This window comes from Monodon monoceros, unplaced genomic scaffold, assembly GCF_005190385.1.
Source record: "Monodon monoceros isolate NGI ecotype Baffin Bay Population unplaced genomic scaffold, NGI_Narwhal_1 Super_Scaffold_11, whole genome shotgun sequence".
NCBI lineage: Eukaryota > Metazoa > Chordata > Mammalia > Artiodactyla > Monodontidae > Monodon > Monodon monoceros.
Genome location: NW_021703767.1, coordinates 136,074,317 through 136,095,130, shown reverse-complemented (window position 1 = coordinate 136,095,130; position 20,814 = coordinate 136,074,317). Strand labels below are relative to the sequence as shown.

The 20,814-nt window shown below is 38.2% G+C and overlaps 1 protein-coding gene across 1 annotated transcript in view; it reads right to left on the bottom strand.

Annotated features, from left to right (window-relative positions):
* Positions 1 to 20,814, bottom strand: part of KCNH8 (potassium voltage-gated channel subfamily H member 8) — a 385,168-nt gene that overhangs the window by 9,069 nt on the left and 355,285 nt on the right. The gene's annotated exons all lie outside the window — the stretch shown is intronic.

Here is a 20,814-nt window from a genome sequence, read left to right as displayed (position 1 = left end):
CATTCTTCAGTAGATAGGAATCCATCGGTCTGGAATTTAAAACTGTTAGCCAAACCAGTTCACCATTACCATCTGTGTAGGCAATTGTTCACATCCAAGATTTCTCTAGCCCTTCCGAAGTCCCAACTGTTAGGAGGAAGATGTGATGAAAACACCATCTGTGTATCCAAGTTCAGTGTTCTAGCCAAAACTTTGGAGCATCTGAAGACTATTCCCTTCTCTGTTCTTCCAACACCATGCATTTAACCGACAAGTCATTAGCTGTTTAGAAGGTTTCCAGGCAGTGTGTTCACTCTTTTGAGCAGCATCTCCCATCATGAATAGAAACACGTGTGACACAACTGACTTGTCAACTGTCCATGATAATCCACCCACTGATCTTACCATACCGCTAAGAAGGGAATCGCAAAGTGCCACAATTTTTCTATTTCTGCCGTATCCAGGTTTCCTCTGAACTTCTGTTTGGTGCAGAAATAAATCACTGTCGCCTACATTTCCAGAGTACCTGGGCTTCTCCTTTCAGGTTTAAGTTGTTTCATTCATGTGACAGTACTTCTCATCCTCCTGAGCCATAGTTCAACAAGGGCTTTGTTGTGACGATTAAATAATATGATGGATGTTAAAGTTTATTCCCCACAGGATTGGTATTATGTCAGAATTTCAGGTGTCTGGATTTGATAATGCAACACAGGCATTAAGCTTAGTTGAAACTTGGTGGTAGGGAATACTAACCCAGGAAACACTGAGCCCAAAGAAAATAAAAGCCAGTTATCTCTGTAACTCCTCTCTAGCCTCAGCATGGAGAGGCAAACTACTCCTGTTAACACTTTTACATAATTAATATTGGAAGAGACAGAGTCTCCACGTTTTAGCATTGCCTTGTGTGGATCTTTCCAGTAGCAAACAGTAAGAGTAATAACCAGAGCTTTTGAAAAATTTTGATGGAGATCCTGTATCCTGTATCCTTAAGTCTAAGGTTTGAGAAATTGCAGTCAGATGGATTAAGAATTTTCTATAAAGGATGAGTGAGTCAAAATACAATGATGTGCAGCTTGGTGTTGGTAAGAATTGAGTAAGGACCAATGTGGGGCAGGGGTGGGTGTGGGTACTGTGGTCTTTATCGTTTTTATAGTAGCTCAAGGCCTTACACACATCCTGCCACCTATAAATGTTTGTTGATAGATGAGTAATTTAATAAATGTTAAATTTCATGGCTAATTTCTTACTATGAGTTTGTTATTTTCATTTGAACTTGAATAACTTTCTTCAATCTCCCCTAAATAGCACTGCAAGACACGGAAGTAAGTATCACTATGCATCTAGCAGGTAAGAATGTTTCATATGATCTCGGTGTTTCATGGAAGTCCCCACCACTTCAAAATAGGAGATTTTCAAAACACTGTGTTATTATATGGTTTAAAGAATCCATCTGTGATGTTGGTGACCTGTGGTCCCAATAACACTTGCATGGCCAGCTTTTATATGTGCATTTTGGTACAAGCACAGATTTGCTTTTTTAGTGTGTCTTTGGATTGTGCCTTTTGCAAACAGGAGTGTGAGTTTCATAATGAAGCCCAGAATGTGTTTTTGACAGTATCTTTCATTTCACATAGAAAATAGCTTCCTTTCATCTTCTATTATTCTCATTTTACATTTCTCAATCTTAGCTATTGGTATGGTATGATTCATGGACTCTGGGTATAACCGAAACTTCAGTTGATAGGGAAAAAATGTGATTTCCATTTCTGTGCATTCAGTGAACAGATGGGGAATGCATCTGTTGATATAATCTTCTTAGCTTGAGGAGTTCTTGACCTGTCACTCAATTTTTGCCAAACATGTACACATTTTCCTGCCAGACACAATTTTTCTAAATTCAGGGATACTAATTACACCAATCCTCTCCCCCTGCCATGAACACATATACATTTTTACAAACTCTGATTCAGGTAATTAAACGGTCTTTCATTTAATCCTTTGTTATGTTGCATATTTATCATGAGATTCAGACAAGTTCAATCAAATTCCATCAGCAGGCAAAACAAAAAAGACGATCGGCATAATTTTATCCTTGCGTCTTTTGCTTCACAAAGTATTCAAAAACAAGTGACAGTCTTTTTATTTGTCAGCTAAAATAATAACCATACTCGGCACTTGCATAAATTTCAGACAAATGAAGATCTCAGGCCCATTACTGATGAAAGTTATAAATCTTTGCCTACAGCTGGAGAGACTAGAATGTTGGGGGGTGAAGTGGCTTATCTGAGGTCACACAGGAATAGTACCAAGGGCTTTGCTTTTACAGGTGCATCTGATGCCTCTCAAATTATAATAAGAGAAGAATACAAGTCTAGCATGACCAATACAAAATGACCAATTATGGTCTTGAGAGTAGTTACTCCAGTGCTTTCACTGAATTTCTGCAAGCTCAGGTCATTGGACACAGCTGTATTACTTTAGCTGTACTATGCTAATCCATTATTTATCAACCCTTTGCTTTCCTCGTCTTCATTCCTGCTTCCTGTGACAAAGTTTGATTAGTGTCTGAACTGCTTTCTGGCTAAGGGATCCTCACCGCTACCATGAACACCAGACAAAAGTCTGTCTCCTTTCAGAATACCAATTGCATAGGGCAGTGCTTGTCAAGATTTAACGTATACAGGACTCATGGTACTCTTGGTTCCAGCTCTCAGAGTCAGATCAATAATTCCTAGTCTTACGGATATAGTTCCTAGTCTTATGGATCTAGTCCCTTTGGTTAACTCTTCATATACTGATCTTTCAGTAAGAGCTTAAAATTGAGTCTAACCCACTTCTTTCAATTCCTTTGGCAAGTTTAGAGTTGGAGTTTTTCATTTGTTTAGATCTTCTTTCAACACTGTTTTGTAGTTTTCTGTATACAAGTCTTGTAGCTCCTTGGTTAACTTTATTCCTAGTTATTCTATTCTATTCTATTTATACTATTGTAAGTGGGGTAGTTTTCTTAACTTCTCTTTCTGATAGTTCATTGTTAGTCCATAGAAATGCAAAGGATTTTGGTATGTTGACTTTGTACCCTGCAACTTTACTGAATTCGTTTATTAGTTCTAACAGATTTTTGGTGGCACATTGAGGGTTTAGGGTCTTTGTTCTTAGCGGCTCCCTGAATTTGAAACTTGGCCGTGTCTCAAAGCAGACGACGTCAGTGAGCACCTAGATGCAGGCGGTTTAGAAACGGACACCCAGGCAGCAGCTGGGAAAGTATGCAGTCCAATCCCTTTGAGGGAGAAACTGAGAGATGGACGTTTTTGCTGAGCCTGGGTATATAGCCATGGGGGTGCTTCTGCGCTCTTTAAAAACTGCTTCTTTGTTTACTATAGTCCCGTGGGGCTTCTGAACACAAGCCCCATTGGCTTACAGAGCTAGGTGTTTGGGGGGCCCATCCCTCAGGTAGGAACCTTACAAGTTGGGGGCACTAGATGCGTGGTCCAAACCCTTCAGTCTCAGGGAGAAGCCGCAAGTTGGGGGTTCCCTCCTGATTGCCTGATGCTATGTCAGGGATGGGGTTTATGTGTGACACAAAAGTGTGTCTCAGCGGCCCCTACCTGTTTCCCTATGGGCATTTTTTCATTCACCTGCTGGGTAGGAGTCACCCAGCTAGTTTCTGTATTCTCTCAGAGGGAAATATTCTGTGTGTAGCTGTACATACGGTGCATCATCCATTGGAGGAGGGAAATTCAGGTGCTTTCTGTGCTGCCATCTTGGAGCATTTGTTATCTATTTTATGTGTTTTAATCCATTGTATTTCTTACCTTTACTGAAGCTCAAATTATCCCATCTTTGGCCACTGGGAGACTCTTCATATTGGCTCCTGAGTTCTTTCAACATCATACTAACAGGGTTTGATAGCTTTCTTGCTGTGCTCTGAACACAAAGGTGTTCCAGACTCATCATGTATATTTCATGCCCCAGAATTGGAAACAGCCATTCATACAAGAAACTCTGGTTTCCTTTAGTGGGAAATTGTATTTCAAGACCATACTTGTGGCACAGAAATATTTACTGTTATTGGGCTAGCCACTGTTTTTATTCCTTTTCTGTTAAAAGAGCTTGGAGAGGTATGCATGTTTATGATAGTACATCAGTTCATACCAGTGTTCCTAATTCCATTTCAGGACTATAGGGTTCTTACTTAACATTTTCCCATATTATATTTGTATCTCCTTTATTCTACACTGTGAATTCTGGTTACTGAGGTACAGAGAATGATATAATTAGGATATGCCATAATTATAGGCATACATATTTTACTGCACTCTGCTTTATCATGCTTCATGGATATAGTGTTTTTTGTTGTTTGTTTTGTTTTACAAATTGAAGATTTGTGGCAACCCTGCATTGTCAGATAATGGTTAGCATTTTTTAGCAATAAAGTATGTTTTAAAATTAAGGCACGTACATTCTTTTTCTTAGACATAATGCTACTGCACACTTAACAGACTACAGTATAGTGCAAACAAAAGTTTTATATAGACTGGGAAATCAAAAAACTTGTGTGGGGCTTCCCTGGTGGCGCAGTGGTTGAGAGTCCGCCTGCCGATGCAGGGGACACGGGTTCGTGCCCCGGTCCGGGAGGATCCCACACGCCACAGAGCGGCTGGGCCCGTGAGCCATGGCCGCTGAGCCTGCGCGTCCGGAGCCTGTGCTCCACAACGGGAGAGGGCACAACAGTGAGAGGCTCGCATACCGCAAAAAAAAAAAAAAAAAGAACTAATTTTCATCAATTGTTTCTTCTTTATCTTTTGTTATTGTACATTTCAATGACCCATTTTTAACCACTGCCAATCAATATCCAAAAAAGCCTGCCAAGAGGTTAGGTTCTTACTGAATTAATGCAGAGACTCTTCCTTTACTTTCGGAGCAGCTGAGCAATGAACGTCGCAGTGAGAAAGACCGACCCAGCGAGGTCTAGAAGAACACTTTCATGGAGCCATGGTACCTAAAGTGTGTGTCAGGGCTCTAGAAAGATTCTTCTTTTAATCACTGACAGACACCTTCCCCCATCAAGTTTCTGGTACTGTAGTTTTAAACAGAAACACGTATTTCCCTAAGAAACTCTTTAATAAATGTTATTTGAACACAACTCTTCATCTCCAAGGCTAAGGAGATTCAGTTTAGAAAGTGAACTTGCAGATCACCAACTGAGGCCAGCACAGGACTGTAGTAACGGTATCTTGTACCAATGATTTGATTTGATTTTAAAAATACATTGAGGGCTTCCCTGGTGGCTCAGTGGTTGATAGTCCGCCTGCCGATGCGGGGGACACAGGTTCGTGCCCCGGTCCGGGAAGATCCCACATGCCGTGGAGCGGCTGGGCCCGTGAGCCATGGCCGCTGAGCCTGCGCGTCCGGAGCCTGTGCTCCGCAACGGGAGAGGCCACAACAGTGAGAGGCCCGCGTACCACAAAAAAAAAAAAAAAAAATACATTGAAAAGGTCAGTAAATTACCAGTGAATTTCCCAAGCCCCTGACTCTCCTTAACACTCTTTATCATTTTATTTGCTTTACTATGCACTCCTTTTTTTGTTTAAGATTTGAAAATGCTAACATGTGCAATAGTCATGCATGGGAAACATATATGGGAAAACATATGGGAAATCAATAAATTCCCCTTGAATAAACATATAGTATATTTTATCAGGCTTTCTTGAAAAGCTCTTTCTGAAATTCTCCTATACTAAAATTATCTGTCTACTGTTTAATCAAGCCTTAGATTTAAGTATCTATCTGGCCAATTTAAGGACTCAAAGGCTCACATCTTGAGGTAGGCTTCTGATATTTCAGAGGGGAAATCTTTTCAACAGAGACCAAGGATGGTCTGCTTGGAAAGCTAACCCTCCTGGGCTGGACTGAGGTCTTGTTTCCAAGTCACTTGCTGCATGTATGATTTTCTCTGGACCTCAGTTTACTTATCTGCAATAGCAGCATATCCGTATCAGGATTTCTAAAGTCTCTTCAGACTCAAAACTGAAATCCCATTTCCCTCTTCTATTCAATGTCCTAACGCTTAATGGTTAAAATGGACATAATGCATAATCCAAGCATCTTTTATTCATTCATCAACCATAAATACGTGTCTACCATGTGCCAATCGATAACAAAGGGAAAAGCAGATAAAGGTTCTTGTCCTCCTAGAACTGACTTTCTAATGGGGGGCGGGGGTAGAGACAATGAAAATGTAGATAAATAAACCATGTGGTGTAGTAGGGGTTTGATAGGATTTTGAGGGAAAACAAATTTGGAAGTAAATTTGGGGGGAGGGGGCTGCTATTTTAAAAAGGCTGGTCAAGGAGGAACTCATTGGGAAGCTGACATTTGAGCACAGACTTGAGAGAGGGAAGAGAGCTGCCCACGCAGATGTCTTGCGAAAGAGGTGTCTGAACAGAGAGAAGGAATACAAGACCTTGAGGTGCTTTTATAAGCTGAAACATTATGACAGACAATAGCCTCTGTGCTGGAAGTACCATCTGTAGGACACTGGGGTCATTTGTCCTTGTCCTTGAGAAACTGGGTTAAGAGGCGGGGCAGAGGCAAAAGAAGTTGTTTATGATGACGAAGAGCCTGGATCTCACATCACTTGAGTAAAGTTTCAAGGAAGAGAGAACATTTATAGAAGGAGAAAATATGCTACAGAGTGGGGAGGAAGAGAGAGATTAGCTACCTTCAAAATCTAAAGTATTTCGTTAAAAAAGATCAGTTAGGTGGCTTTTTCTGTCCTAATCAAGAGCAAAAGAAGTAGGAAAAATGAATAACAGGTTTTACAGAGTTATAGCAGCTAAATATAGCGAAGAGGTTTCTAATAGCTAAAGCAATTGAGAAATGAAGTCAGCCACTGTCTGCATGGTTTGCTGTCATTAGGAACATTTGGAGAATTTTTAAAAATCGAGATGCCCAGTGCCAACTCCAGGGGTTCTGAGAGTCAGTCCAAGATGGGCTACAGGAAAGGTAATTTAAAAAATATTTATTCATTATTTTACATATTAATTTATTAAACATATTTATAATCATGTAAAAAATATATTCACAGAGAATTTGAAAGCACAACCAGGTCTGGGAAGCATTGCCATAGATTTCTCTAGAGCATGGTGAGATTCTTACTACAGAAAATATTCAGGTAAAATAATTTCTTGCCAGTAACCTCAGAAAGAAAATTCTCACATTGGGTGAAAAGTCAGAGTAGGTGTCCTCTAAGATAGCTCTCAATTCTCAGATTTCATGATTCTACCACATTATGAAACTATAACAGTATGAAGGTAAAGTTGCATAATTATTTGTTTCAGGACAATTCTTTTACCCTTTATTTTATTTTACTTTTTTTTGCGGTATGCGGGCCTCTCACTGTTGTGGCCTCTCCCGTTGCGGAGCACAGGCTCCGGATGCGCAGGCTCAGCAGCCATGGCTCATGGGCCCAGCTGCTCCACGGCATGTGGGATCTTCCCGGTCCGGGGTATGAACCCGTGTCCCCTGCATCGGCAGGTGGACTCTCAACCACTGCGCCACCAGGGAAGCCCTGTGTTCATTTCTAATTGTGCACAAGTGAATGGAAAGTGTTGGTCCTCATTTCTCTAGGTGCCTTATTGTTCTCTAGTAAGAAGATTGGAAAAAATCCAAGCCTCCCCAAGTTCATGTTTATTTATTTTCTAGTTCTGAACATTGAGTTACTTGAGATACGGAGCATTCTCTATTGCACTTCAGTAAAGTCTGAATACTTTAAAAATAACAAGAATAATTTTGAGGCAACTCACAGAATTTTTTTGGTGATGTAATCCAAGTTTTTAGGAGTCGTGTGCTCTATTTGGGGGAAGGAAGAAATGTGCACATGAAAATAATATAAATCTTTATAAAACCAAATGCTGAATGGCAAGGTTGGAAAGCAGGTGTTGAAGTGCAGAAAAGGGACTTTGGAAATGGGATTCATTGTGGAAGACTCAAGGAGATTCACAGGAGATTGGAGGTAGAATGGATGTTAAAGGAATTGGAGCCCTTTTGAAAGATCTGTGGTGTTCTCATTTTTAAAAAGGGGAAATTCATGTTAGCAGGGAGAGGATAGGAAGGAAAAAGGCTTCGGCCAACCTTTCCAACTCTAGGATCCTAAAAAAAAGTTCCAACGTCATTCGTAGTTGTTGGATTGGATTAATTATTGAACTTAATTTTCCTAATGATGAAATGAAAAATGGCAGAGCTAAATGTTTTTGAAAGATTGCATCAACTTACAAACTTTTAGGAGGTATGGGGTTGATTACCCTTGTCCGTTTTTAAAAAATAACCAGTAATTCTGAAACTATCAGTTAGTTGGGCAGTTAATAACTAGCTACCAGCAACTGGCTAATTTCTAGGAATGAATAATTAATAACCAATGGTTTAATTTCCTTTGAATTTTCCTATACTTGTTTGTATACATAGTAACTCATTTTACTAAATATTTCCATTTGTATCTCTAAAATAGATCCACTTTCCAACCAACTCTGCCCCTTGGAGGCTGGCTTGTATGATCTCCATCAATAGGCTCATTGGCTTCTGGCTGGGTTTGACCATTGAAAAACACAATCAAATCAGAGGGAGGCAGGAGAGGGAGGTCAGGGCATGTGTTCCTCTGGCTACTTCCCTGCAGGGTTGAGGTGGGCAGGTCACAGAAAGTACCAACGAAAGATCATGGCTCCTGTCACGTAGCTTTCTCCATCCAGCTTTCTCTGACTCAAGATTCTGTAATCATTCTCTACTCTGGCCCCGCAGACCAAGGAGTGGTAGTGAACTTCTGTTGACACTCCCCCAGAGTGGGAGGGGCTGTTCCATCCTTTGTGGTTTCCCTACACTCTACTAAGTCCTGTAAATACTCCTTTTATTCAACTCATCGCAAATTGCTCATTTGGAATGTGGCATTGGTCTCACTTGGACACATAACTGTCATATCCATTTAGTCCCTCTATTCAAAGATGAGAAGAGGCCCAAATATAAATACTCCCAGGCAAAGAGGACAAAAATAGTTGATCTCCCAAAGTTACATGCATTTAAAATCTACACCTCACAGGACAAGCTTTTTTTTTTTTTTAATCTTATTTTATTTTAGGCTGCATTGGGTCTTCGCTGCTGTGGGGGGGCTTTCTCTAGTTGCAGTGACTTGTTGCAGAGCATGGGCTCTAGGCATGCGGGCCCCAGCAGTTGTGGCACATGGGCTCAGCAGTTGCGGCTGGCAGGCTCTAAAGTGCAGGCCCAGCAGTTGTGGCGCACGGGCCTAGCCGCTCCGCGGCATGTGGGATCCTCCCGGACCAGGGCCCGAACCCGTGTCCCCTGCATTGGCAGGCAGACTCCCAACCACCGCGCCACCAGGGAAGCCCCAGGACAAGCTTTTGAGTGGTGTATTTTTTTTTTCTTTTGAGAGAGCCTCACTATTCTTGAGGGTTTATTTTAATTAATCTACTTATTTATTATCAGTAAAACTCTCATGAGAGCTACAAATCTGCCTATGCATAGAGGCTTGAGAACTGGAAAATAATCAAAAAGTGTCCTACAAATCATTAATTAGTTGGATATATTCCAGTTTAGAAACCTGTGTCCACAAAATGCAAGACTAATATCAACAATACATATGTATTAAAATAAAGAAGCATAATGGTTTTGCCAGCAGTTTAAATGGACTTTGTTTTTCTATGTCAAAAAGTGAAGTATATAGCCTTTGCTTATGTCTTGCTTTCGAGAATTGATGGTCAAGTACTATTCATGATCATGATGAGGAAGAAAAGAGACTGTACAGTCAGATATTGGGATGGTCTGGCAATTCTATCAGTGTGTTTCAGTTGAATCAACTGTCGATGAAAAAATATAACGATAACACCAATTCAGAGGACTAAAGAATAACTTTACCATAGGGTATTACTCATGTAGGTTTCCTTGTGTGAATTTCTGATAGAAACCTGAGTTTTCATAGCCATTTAGGAAAGTAGTAAAGCAACTCTTTCTTTTAATTGAAGTATAGTTGATTTGCAATGTTGTGTTAGTTTCAGGTGTACAGCAAAGTGATTCAGTTATACATACATATATATTTATATAATCTTTTTCAGATTCTTTTCCATTATAGATTATTACAAGATATTGAATTTAGTTCCCTGTGCTGCATAGTAGGTCCTTGTTGTTTATCTAAGTAAAGCAACTCTTAATTAAAGAACAACCTGTTATTACTATTCTATTTATTTGACTGAAAGAGCCTTCACTGATCTAGTGACACAAATTTAAAACTTATCTGGTAGCTTTCTCAAATATAACCTAGAAAACAACTGAGATTCTCTGTTTTTCAGCAGAAAACATTTCATTACCTGTATGTGTTTGCTTGGTTATTGTATGACACATTTAATTGGGGATATATTGGCATTCAATCTTAAGCAAAGGAAAGAGGAGACAAAATTTTCCTATTAATGTTTGGGTGCTGTGGTAGATATTACTAGTGCTTACTAGTATCTAGTTTTCTGTTACTTCTGGAGTACACAGAAAATTATACTTTTTTATCTCTTGAAATTAATTGTATCAATGGAATTAGTTCTAGTTAATGAAATATAAACAGAAATGATGTGTATATCTTTTGAGCCAAAACAATTGTCTGTGCTCTGCTCTTCAAATGGAACATAGCTAATCAATGACATTCCAGGTAGTGGTGCCCCCTCGAGCTAACTAATATTAGGCGTTTGGTTGAACAAGAAATAAATTTGAACCAATGCGATTTGGAGTTTGTTTTTTACCTCCGTATACTTTACCCTGTAACAATGCCTATCTGAGAATAATGAGACTCTTCAATATTTCAGAGGAAGTTACTAGACTTTTTTGAGGAAGTTGCAAATGAGAAATTTAAAAGATATTAAAACAAGTTAAAGGATGTCGATGTTACAAAACACAATTTGAAATTGGATGTATAGTCTTAGTGACTATTATAAAATGATGCTTTAAAGCCTTAGGAAAATAGTGGATCTAGGGAGATAACTGGAATAGCTATTTTTAAAGAACATGATCTATGATCCAATTATGAAATGTGATGCAAACACAATCGTGTCGGAAAAGAAGATGCTCTTCTGTCAGTCTCCATAGCAACAAGAACTTGGACTCTAACATGCTAGAGGCCAAGTTGATATGCGTAGATTTCTCAAATCTCTTAACAGTATGCTAATGTGTCAATGAAACAAAGGGCTCCAAATCACTCAGTGAGATTCCCAGCAAAGTAGTGGTGTCAAGAATAGAGCTGGTCTTCCCCAAATTTTTGTTCTGCTCACATATATGTATAACTTACAATATATGAAGTTATAAAAGGTAAAAGTCACTTTCTAAATTCTGGAGTTTGAGAAAATGTTTAATTTTGTCTCATTAAAAGAACCACAACATCTTGGCCATAGGGGAATATTTTTTTAAAAATTAGAAGGAAAAGGATTATTCCCACCAAAGCAGCTTGAACATTGAAACAGGCCAATGATTTAAACTGGAAATAAAGCCACTGGTCTGACAAACAGAAGGTATTTTGTGGATGTGACGGTTTTTATTTACCAACGTGACTGGGCCAGGGGGTGCCCAGACATTTGGTCAAACGTTGTTCTGGGTGTGTCTGTGAAGCTGTTTCTGGATGAGATTAACATTTGAATCAGTACACTGAGTAAAGCAGATTGTCCCTAACGTATGTGGGCCTCCTTCAATCAGTTGAAGACCTGAATAGAACAAAAAGTCTAAGAGGGAACTCCTCCTGCCTGACTATTGATCTGGTACGTCAGTCTCCTCCTGCCTTCAGATTCAAACTGAAACATAAGCTCTTCTCGGGTCTTGAGACTGCTGACTTTTGGACCAGGACTTACAGACTTATACTACTGGTTTTCAGACCTTTGGATTGGACCTGGAACTACATCATCAGCTCTCCTGGGTCTCCAGTTTGCCAACTGCAGAACTGTGACGCCTCAGCTTCCTAACTGCATGACCCAATTCCTTACAATAAATCTCTCTCTCTCTCTCGCTCACTCTCTGTTAATATATGTGTATATCCACATATATGTTTTGGGCAACATATGAGAAGTACAAACCTTTATAGAAATCAATTGGTAAAGACTGTACTTGAAGTGAACTTTAAGCAGGTGCAAAAACAAAAATCAAGAATGTTCTGGGAACATAAAAAAGAGACCCAAAATAAGAACGTGAATACACCCTAGTATATAAAATGGGGCGAAACCAAACTCAGAATAGGATAAAGTAAAAAAGGAAGGTGAGAATTTTGGATAACATCTGAAAGAGGCTTTTTCCTTAGTTCAGTGCTTTTCATATTATTCCAAGGTATGCTAATGCAAGACAAAATGTTCACAGTTATTTTGTCATTAAAGTGATCCATAAGCAAATGCATTTGGTCGGTGCAGGCTAAAAATAACTTAATTTTGTTTCTTTACTGCAAGAAATCATAGAGTCTTAGTATGCTAATGACTAATGTGCATCTCTAAGAATATGAGTTAATTTTAAGTAAAATATACCAGATGTATTTAACCACAGAGGAATTGTTCTCTAAGTTTTATTTTAAATCATCTGAAAAAGAACAAAAGTGTTCAAGTATTATATATGTTTTTGGAATTATATAAAGTAAGTGAGGAACGTCTACCCCTTGGTCTATGTAATCCTGTGTTATTAAGTAACCATCATAAGTGTTTTGAACTTATCTTAAAAAAGAATATTTGATAATGCAAGAAGCCCACAATTAGTAAGTGAAAACAAGCAAACAGGAGATAAATAGAAAATAAAAAGTAAAATAGAAGATGTAAATCAAACTATATCAATAATATTAAATATGAATGAATTAAGCCATCTAATCAAAAGGCAAATATTGATAGATTGAATAAAAAAAATCAAGACATCTATAAGTTGTCAACAGAAGACACACATTAGAGTCAAATATACAAGTAGGTTAAAAGAAGAAGGATGAAAAAAGATATCATGCAAACAGCAACCATAAGAAAGCTGGAAAAGCTATACTAATATCAGACAAAATAGACTTAAAAATTTTACTAGAGATAAAGAAGAAACATTTGGTAAAACAGGTGGTCAACTTTACAGGAAATGATAACAATTTTATATATATATATATATATATATATATATATATATATATATATAACAACAGAGCCCTAAATACATGAAGCAAAAAAAGTCAAAATTGAAGGGAGAAATAGACAATCAGTAATAGTAGTTAGAGACTGCAATATCTCATTTTTAATAATAAATAGAACAACTGGGCAGATCAACAAGGAAATAGAAAACTTGAACGTCACAGACCTATAGTCATAGACATAACAGACATCTATAGAATATTCACCCAACAACAGCAGAATACACACTCTTCTCAAGCGCACACAGAACATTCTCCAGGTAAGACCATATGCTATGCCATTAAGTAAACCTAAATAAACATAACAAGATTAAAATCATACAAAGTGTGTTCTTCAAATATAATGGAATGAAATTAGAAATTAGTAATAAAGAAAATTGGGAAATTCTCAAGTATGTGGACATTAAATCACACATTACTAAATAAGCAATAGGTCAAAGAAGAAATCACAGGAGAAATTAAAAAATAATTTGAGATAAATGAAAATGAAAACACAACATACTCAAGTTTATGGGATGTAGTTAAAGCAGTGCTTAGGGAGAAATTTATGGTAATGCCTATTGAAAAAGAAGAAAGATATAAAATCAACTTCACCTTAAGGCACTGGAAAAAGAAAAGTGAACTAAATTCAAAGGAAGCAGGAAGAAGGAAATAATGAGGATTAGAGCAGAAAACAATGAAAATAGAGAATAAAAATGAAGAAAAATGATCAAAACCAAAAGCTGTTTTTTTGAAAATATCAACAAAATTGACAAAGCTTCACCTAAATAAAAAGAGAGATGACTCAAATTACTAAAATCAGGAATGAAAGAGGAGACATTACTACCAACATTACAGAAATGAAAAGAATCATAAGGAAATACTTTGAATGCTATAGGCCAACAAGTAAGATAACAGATGAATTTGACAAATTTCTACAAAGACGTAAACTACCAAAACTGACTCAAGAAGAAATAGAATATCTAAATAGACCCATAAAAGTAAAGTGATTAAATTAGTAATCAAAAAACTTTCCACAAAGAAAAGCCCAGGACCAGATGGCTTCACCAGACCTTTAAGCGAGCATTAATAGCAATTCTTCACAAACTATTTAAAAATATAGAAGAGGAGGGAACACTTCCCAACTCATTTTATGAGGCCAATATTACTCTCACACAAAAACCATACAAAGATATCACAAGAAAAAGAAAACTGTAGACCAGTAATTTATGAATATAGATGGCAAAAATCCTCAAAAAAATACTACCAAATTGAATCCAGCAATATTTAAAAGGGATTCTACACCATGACCAGGGGGATTTATTTTAAGAATGCAAGTTTAGTTTGCCATCCCCAAATCATTAATTAACATAATATATAATATTGGTAGAATAAAGGACAAAAACCAAACAAACACATTGTCATCTCAATAGGTGCAAGAAAAAGCATTTGACAAAATTTAACATCCCCTTGTGATAAAAACACTCAACAAATCAGGGATACAAGGGTACTCTCTCAACATGAAAAAGGGAATTTATGAAATACCCACAGTTAACATCATATTCAATGGTGAAAGACAAAGACTTCCTTCCCAAGGGGAGGCACAAGAGAGGGATATTTCTTTCCATTTCTATTCAGTGAAGTACTGGAAGTTCTAGCCAAGACAATTAGGGAAGAAAAGGTAATAAAAGGCATTTAAATTGGAAAGAGAGAAATAAAACTACCTCTATTTCTAGATGGCATGATCTAATATAAAAAATTTCCAAAAAACCCACTCCCAAATTATTAGCACTATTTAAAATGTTTGGTAAAGTTGCAGGATACAAGGATGAGCAAGCAAAAATCAGGTGTATTTCCGTACACTATAAGTGAACAATCCAAAAATAAATTAAGAAAACAATTTCATTTACAATAGCATCAAAAACATTAGAACTCCCTTAAAAAACTAAAAATAGAACTACCATAAATCTACAAACAGTAAATGCTGGAGAGGGTGTGGAAAAAAGGGAACCCTCTGCACTGCTGGTGGGAATGTATATTGATACAGCCACTATGGAGAACAGTATGGAGGTTCCTTAAAAAACTAAAAATAGAATTACCATATGACCCAGCAATCCCACTACTGGGCATATACCCTGAGAAAACCATAATTCAAAGAGTCATGTACCACAATGTTTATTGCAGCTGTATTTACAATAGCCAGGACATGGAAGCAGCTTAAGTGTCCATCGACAGATGAATGGATAAAGATGTGGCGGGGCTTCCCTGGTGGCGCAGTGGTTGAGAGTCCGCCTGCTGATGCAGGGGACACGGGTTCGTGCCCCGGTCCGGGAAGATCCCACATGCCGCGGAGCGGCTGGGCCCGTGAGCCATGGCTGCTGAGCCTGCGCGTACGGAGCCTGTGCTCCGCAACGGGAGAGGCCACAACAGTGAGAGGCCTGCGTACCTCAAAAAAAAAAAAAAGAAGAAGATGTGGCACATATATACAATGGAATATTACTCAGCCATAAAAAGAAGTGAAATTGAGTTATTTGTAGTGAGGTGGATGGACCTAGAGACTGTCATACAGAGTGAAGTAAGTCAGAAAGAGAAAAACAAATACTGTATGCTAACACATATATATGGAATCTAAAAAAAAAAGATTCTGAAGAACCTAGGGGCAGGACAAGAATAAAGACGCAGATGTAGAGAATGGACTCAAGGACACGGGGAGGGGGAACCGTAAGCTGGAACGAAGTGAGAGAGTGGCATGGACATATATACACTACCAAATGTAAAATAGATAGCTAGTGGGAAGCAGCCGCATAGCACAGGGAGATCAGCTTGGTGCTTTGTGACCACCTAGAGGGGTGGGATAGGGAGGGTGGGAGGGAGATAGAAGAGGGAGAAGATACGGGGATATATGTATATGTAGAGCTGATTCACTTTGTTGTACAGCAGAAACTAACACACCATTGTAAAGCAATTATACTCCAATAAAGATGATAAAAAAGTATTAGAACTCTTAGGAATACATTTAACCAAGGAAGTGCAAGACTTGTACACTGAAAACTACAAAATATTGTTGAAAGAAATTTAGAAAGATATGGATAGACACATAGAGCAATAGAATAGAATTGAGAGTCCAGAAATAAACCCTCATATCAATGGCAAGTTGAGTGTCATAAGAGTACAAAGACAATTCAGTGGGGAAAACAGTGTTTTTAATAAATGGTGATGTGATCACTAGACATCCACACAAAAAAATTAAGTAAAATTGGACCCATACATCCCCCATATACAAAAATTAACTCAAAATAGACCAAAGACCTAAATGTAAGAGCTCACACTATAAAACCTTTAGAATAAGACAGAGGAATAAATCTTAATGACCTTGGGATAGGCAATGGTTTCTTAGATGTGACCTCAAAATCACAAAGAACAAAAGAAAAAAGAGATAAATTGGATATCACCAAATTGTGCTTTATAGAAAAACATTAAGAAAATTAAAGAGCAACTTAAAGAATGTGAGAAGAAAACTGTACATCCATCATAACTTGTTATCTAGAATATATAAAGAACACTCACAACTCAGTAATAAACAGACAACCTAATTTAAAAATGGACAGAAGATCTAAATTGACAGTTCTCCAAAGACATACAAATGGCCAATAACACATGAAAAGATGCTCAAATTATTAGCTATCAGGGAAATGCAAATGGAAACCACATGAGATACCACTTTGTGCACACAAGAACGGTTATATAAAAAAATCAGATAATAACAAATAAAAATTGTTGGTGAGAAAGTGGAGAGGTTGGAACCTTCATATGCTGCTAAATGTAAAATTCTTCTGCTGCTTTGGGAAACAACCTGGCAGTTCCTCAAATGTTTACACATAGTGTTACCAGCCATTCTTCTTTACTCAGGAGAAATCAAAACATGTGCACACAAAATCTTGTGTGAATGTTTTATGAAAGTTCATAGTAGCATTGTTGATATTAGCCAAAAAGTGGTTACAACACAAATGCCCATCAAGTGATGAATGAATAAACAAAATGTGCTAGATCTATATAATGAAATATTACTCGGCAGTAAAAAGGAATAAAGTACTGGTATGCAACAATGTGAGATGAAAACCTCGAAAATATTACACTAAGTGAAAAAAGCCAGTCACAAAGGACCATATTGTATGATTCCATTTATATAAAATGGCCTGAGTGGGCGAATCTACAGGCACATAGTGTAGCTTAGTGGTTGCCTGGGGCTGAAGATGGGGAGCCACTGGCATTAGGGGTGATGGCTGTGTGGTGCAAAGCTTATTTGTGGGGTAACAAAATGTTCTAAAATTTATTATGGTGATGCATGCACAAGTCTAGGAATATACTAAAAGCCCTCAAGTGTACGCTTTAATTAATTAATTAATTAATTTGTTTATTTTGGCCGTGCTGTCTGGTTTGTGGGATCTTATTTCCCTGACCAGGGATCGAACCCGCGCTCCCTGCCGTACAAGCACAGTCATAACCATTGGACCGCCAGGGAAGTCCCGAGGTGTACAATTTAAAAGGATGAATTCTATGACACGTTAATTATACCTCAATAAAGTTGTTTTAAAAATGGAGTTAATAAATAGTATGAGAAGCCAGACTTCTCTCTCAGAAAAGTCAATATAAGTTGTTTCTACAAAACTCATTTATATTTTTGTTTAGGCATGTATTATATACATGAAACATTTTCATTCTCCTTAATATAGTTAAGACTCAAGTTGGAATAAAATGGTCTAATATTAACTGGCTCCTTTATGTACCTACAAAATAAAATGTTAACAAGTGGCAATTAGAGCACTCCAGCCAAAGTGCACTCTGCTAAGGATGATTTAACAAGCCACCGCATTTTCTCACTTTGAAATTGAAGATTTGCCTGTGATTACCTTTCTTTTAAGTTTGGCAGGTTGTCTTCTGCCTGGTTTTAATATCATTTTACCACTTAAACGTTTAGTGTAATGTCAAATAATGGTTAAGCATTGTTAACTGGCATACTGGGTCTCCTTGCCCTTAAATCAACTTAAGTGTTACAGAATAAGTGTTCTTTACAGTAAATCGGTGACACTTTTACATCAAATTATTTAGTTAAAATAAGATGCACTGAAATGTAAATTTTTTGCCCTATCATTTTTTATTGTAATTTTTAAAAATAAATATATTTATTTATTTTTGGCTGCATTGGGTCTTCGTTGCTGCGCGTGGCTTTCTCTAGTTGCGGTGAGCAGGGGCTACTCTTCCTTGCGGTGCATGGGCTTCTCATTGCAGTGGCTTCTCTTGTTGCAGAGCATGAGCTCTAGGTGCGTGGGCTTCAGTAATTGTGGCAGGCGGGCTCAGTAGTTGTGGCCCACAGGCTTAGTTGCTCAGTGGCATCTTCCCAGACCAGGGCTCAAACCCATGTCCCCTGCACTGGCAGGCAGATTCTTAACCACTGTGCCACCAGGGAAGTCCCTATTCTAATTTTATAGTGAGTGTCTTCATAGCAAAAGGAAGTCTCAGGTGAAAGCAGTCTCATTTTCATGATCAAATATGTTTCCCTTAAGTCCATTCATTTTCATTTTATTCCATATGCATTGACTAATTCTCTCTCCTATTACTCTGCACGGGGCACTGTTGGGTAGCAGGGGGGACTAACTTGAGAGTAACATTTGTTGACTAGAAGCATGACCTTGTATGAGGAGAGAATGAGCATTTGACCACCATGTTTGGTGCTTTACATATGGTATTAAGTCCTTACCACACTCCTCTATGACAGATTTTATCATTACCATTTAATAGAGGAAAAACCTGAACTTAGGGAAGGTGAACATTGAAGATACCAGCACATTTTTTTCCCCAGACTAATTACTAACTTCTGTGTTTCAGCTAAGATATTGGTCAGTCAGTTCCTAAAACCATTAAATAAACTCAAATGTGAGGGAAAATATTGATAATTCAAATGTTATTAATGCGTGATTTTATCTGAGAACAATATCTTAAAGAAAATTGTTTAATAGAAAGTTGCTATCCAAAAAAAAAAACAAAACCCAACAACAAAAAACCCCACAATAATAAAGCACTCTTAAACCACACACACACAAAAGTTGATGTCCAGGTGCCCAAAAGAGTGTTTAGTTTGTTTTCTTTTTGTTCTTCTGTGTATTTTTTTTTTTTGGTGTATTTTTAATGAGATTATTTGGGTGATCTCACATATGGCCAAGTCCTCGTGATTTAAGCAGTTTCAATCCAGTTAGTTTTTCTTTTCCTATTTTGTTAGTCTGCCCTTTGGCCCTCTTACTTCTTGTTGGCAACCATCTCACTTCCAGAAAGTGTAGACTCCGAATGAGAGAGGGCAGTAAAGCACAAATCTTCACTAAGCTGATGGAACACACGTTGAACAAAACCCTATAGACTTGAGCTTCCCTGGTGGTGCAGTGGTTAAGAATCTGCCTGCCAATGCAGGGGACACGGGTTTGAGCCCTGGTTCGGGAAGATCCCACATGCGGCGGAGCAGCTAAGCCCGTGCGCCACAACTACTGAGCCTGTGCTCTGGAGTCCACGAGCCACAACTACTGAAGTCCGTGCGCCTAGAGCCCATGCTCTGCAACAAGAGAAGCCACCACGATGAGAAGCCCACGCACCTCAACGAAGAGTAGCCCCTGCTCGCAGCAAGTAGAGAAAGCCCACACGCAGCAACGAAGACCCAACACAGCCAAAAATAAAATAAATGAAATAAATAAATTTATTAACAAAAGAACCCTATAGACTTTGTGACAAGCTGCCCACTTTTCCATTATTACAGGTAATTGGAAACCAATTATGATTATGTGAATTTCATTTTTTTCAAATCTCATCAATATCATCAGTTGGTTACACTTTCCATCAAGACCTCATCAGAGACTCTAAAGCTTCAGCCCTATTACCCTGTCTGTGTCTGCTCACTGAACTTGGCCTAGGTCTACCTGGAAGTTCACCACAGACGGCTGGGTCTTCCTGCCTATTCCTGTCTGAAGGATCCTTCTAGTGTCTTCTAGTGTCTTCTGCAGCTAAGCCTGAAGGTAACCTCTCAGGAGCCACCCTCAACTCCTTTTACTTGTCTCATGGAAGAACAATTCTGAGTTGCCCTACACAGTCTCTCAGTGGCCACCCCCCCCCAGCAGGATAGAGCCCCAATTGCCTACAGAGTGAATGATCTCATTAACACACACTTATTTACTTGTTTTCCTTTCTTTCCTGTCTTATTCCTTTACTCCTTCATCTTGCTTCCTGGATCACCTCCCAAAGAAATTATCTGCATCCAAATCATTGTCTCAAAATCAATTTTTCTTCAATTTAATTTTAGGGGGACACCCAAATTAAGAGACTGATTCAGAAATTACCTTCTCTATTTATATGAGACATACAGAAAAGACAAATTTATAGAAACAGAAAGTAGATAAGTGGTTGCCTAGGGCTGGATGTGGGAACAGAGATTAATCATAAATGGGTGTGAGAGATCTTTTTAGGGAGGAAAAATACTCTAAAACTCAGGTGGGGATGGTTGAACCATTCAATAAAGATAGTAAAAATCATTAAACTATACACTTGAAATAGGTGAATTTTATGATACGTACAATATACCTCAATAAAGTTTTTTTAAGAAATAACCTTATTTTACACGGAGAGATGGTAAGATCTAAAGA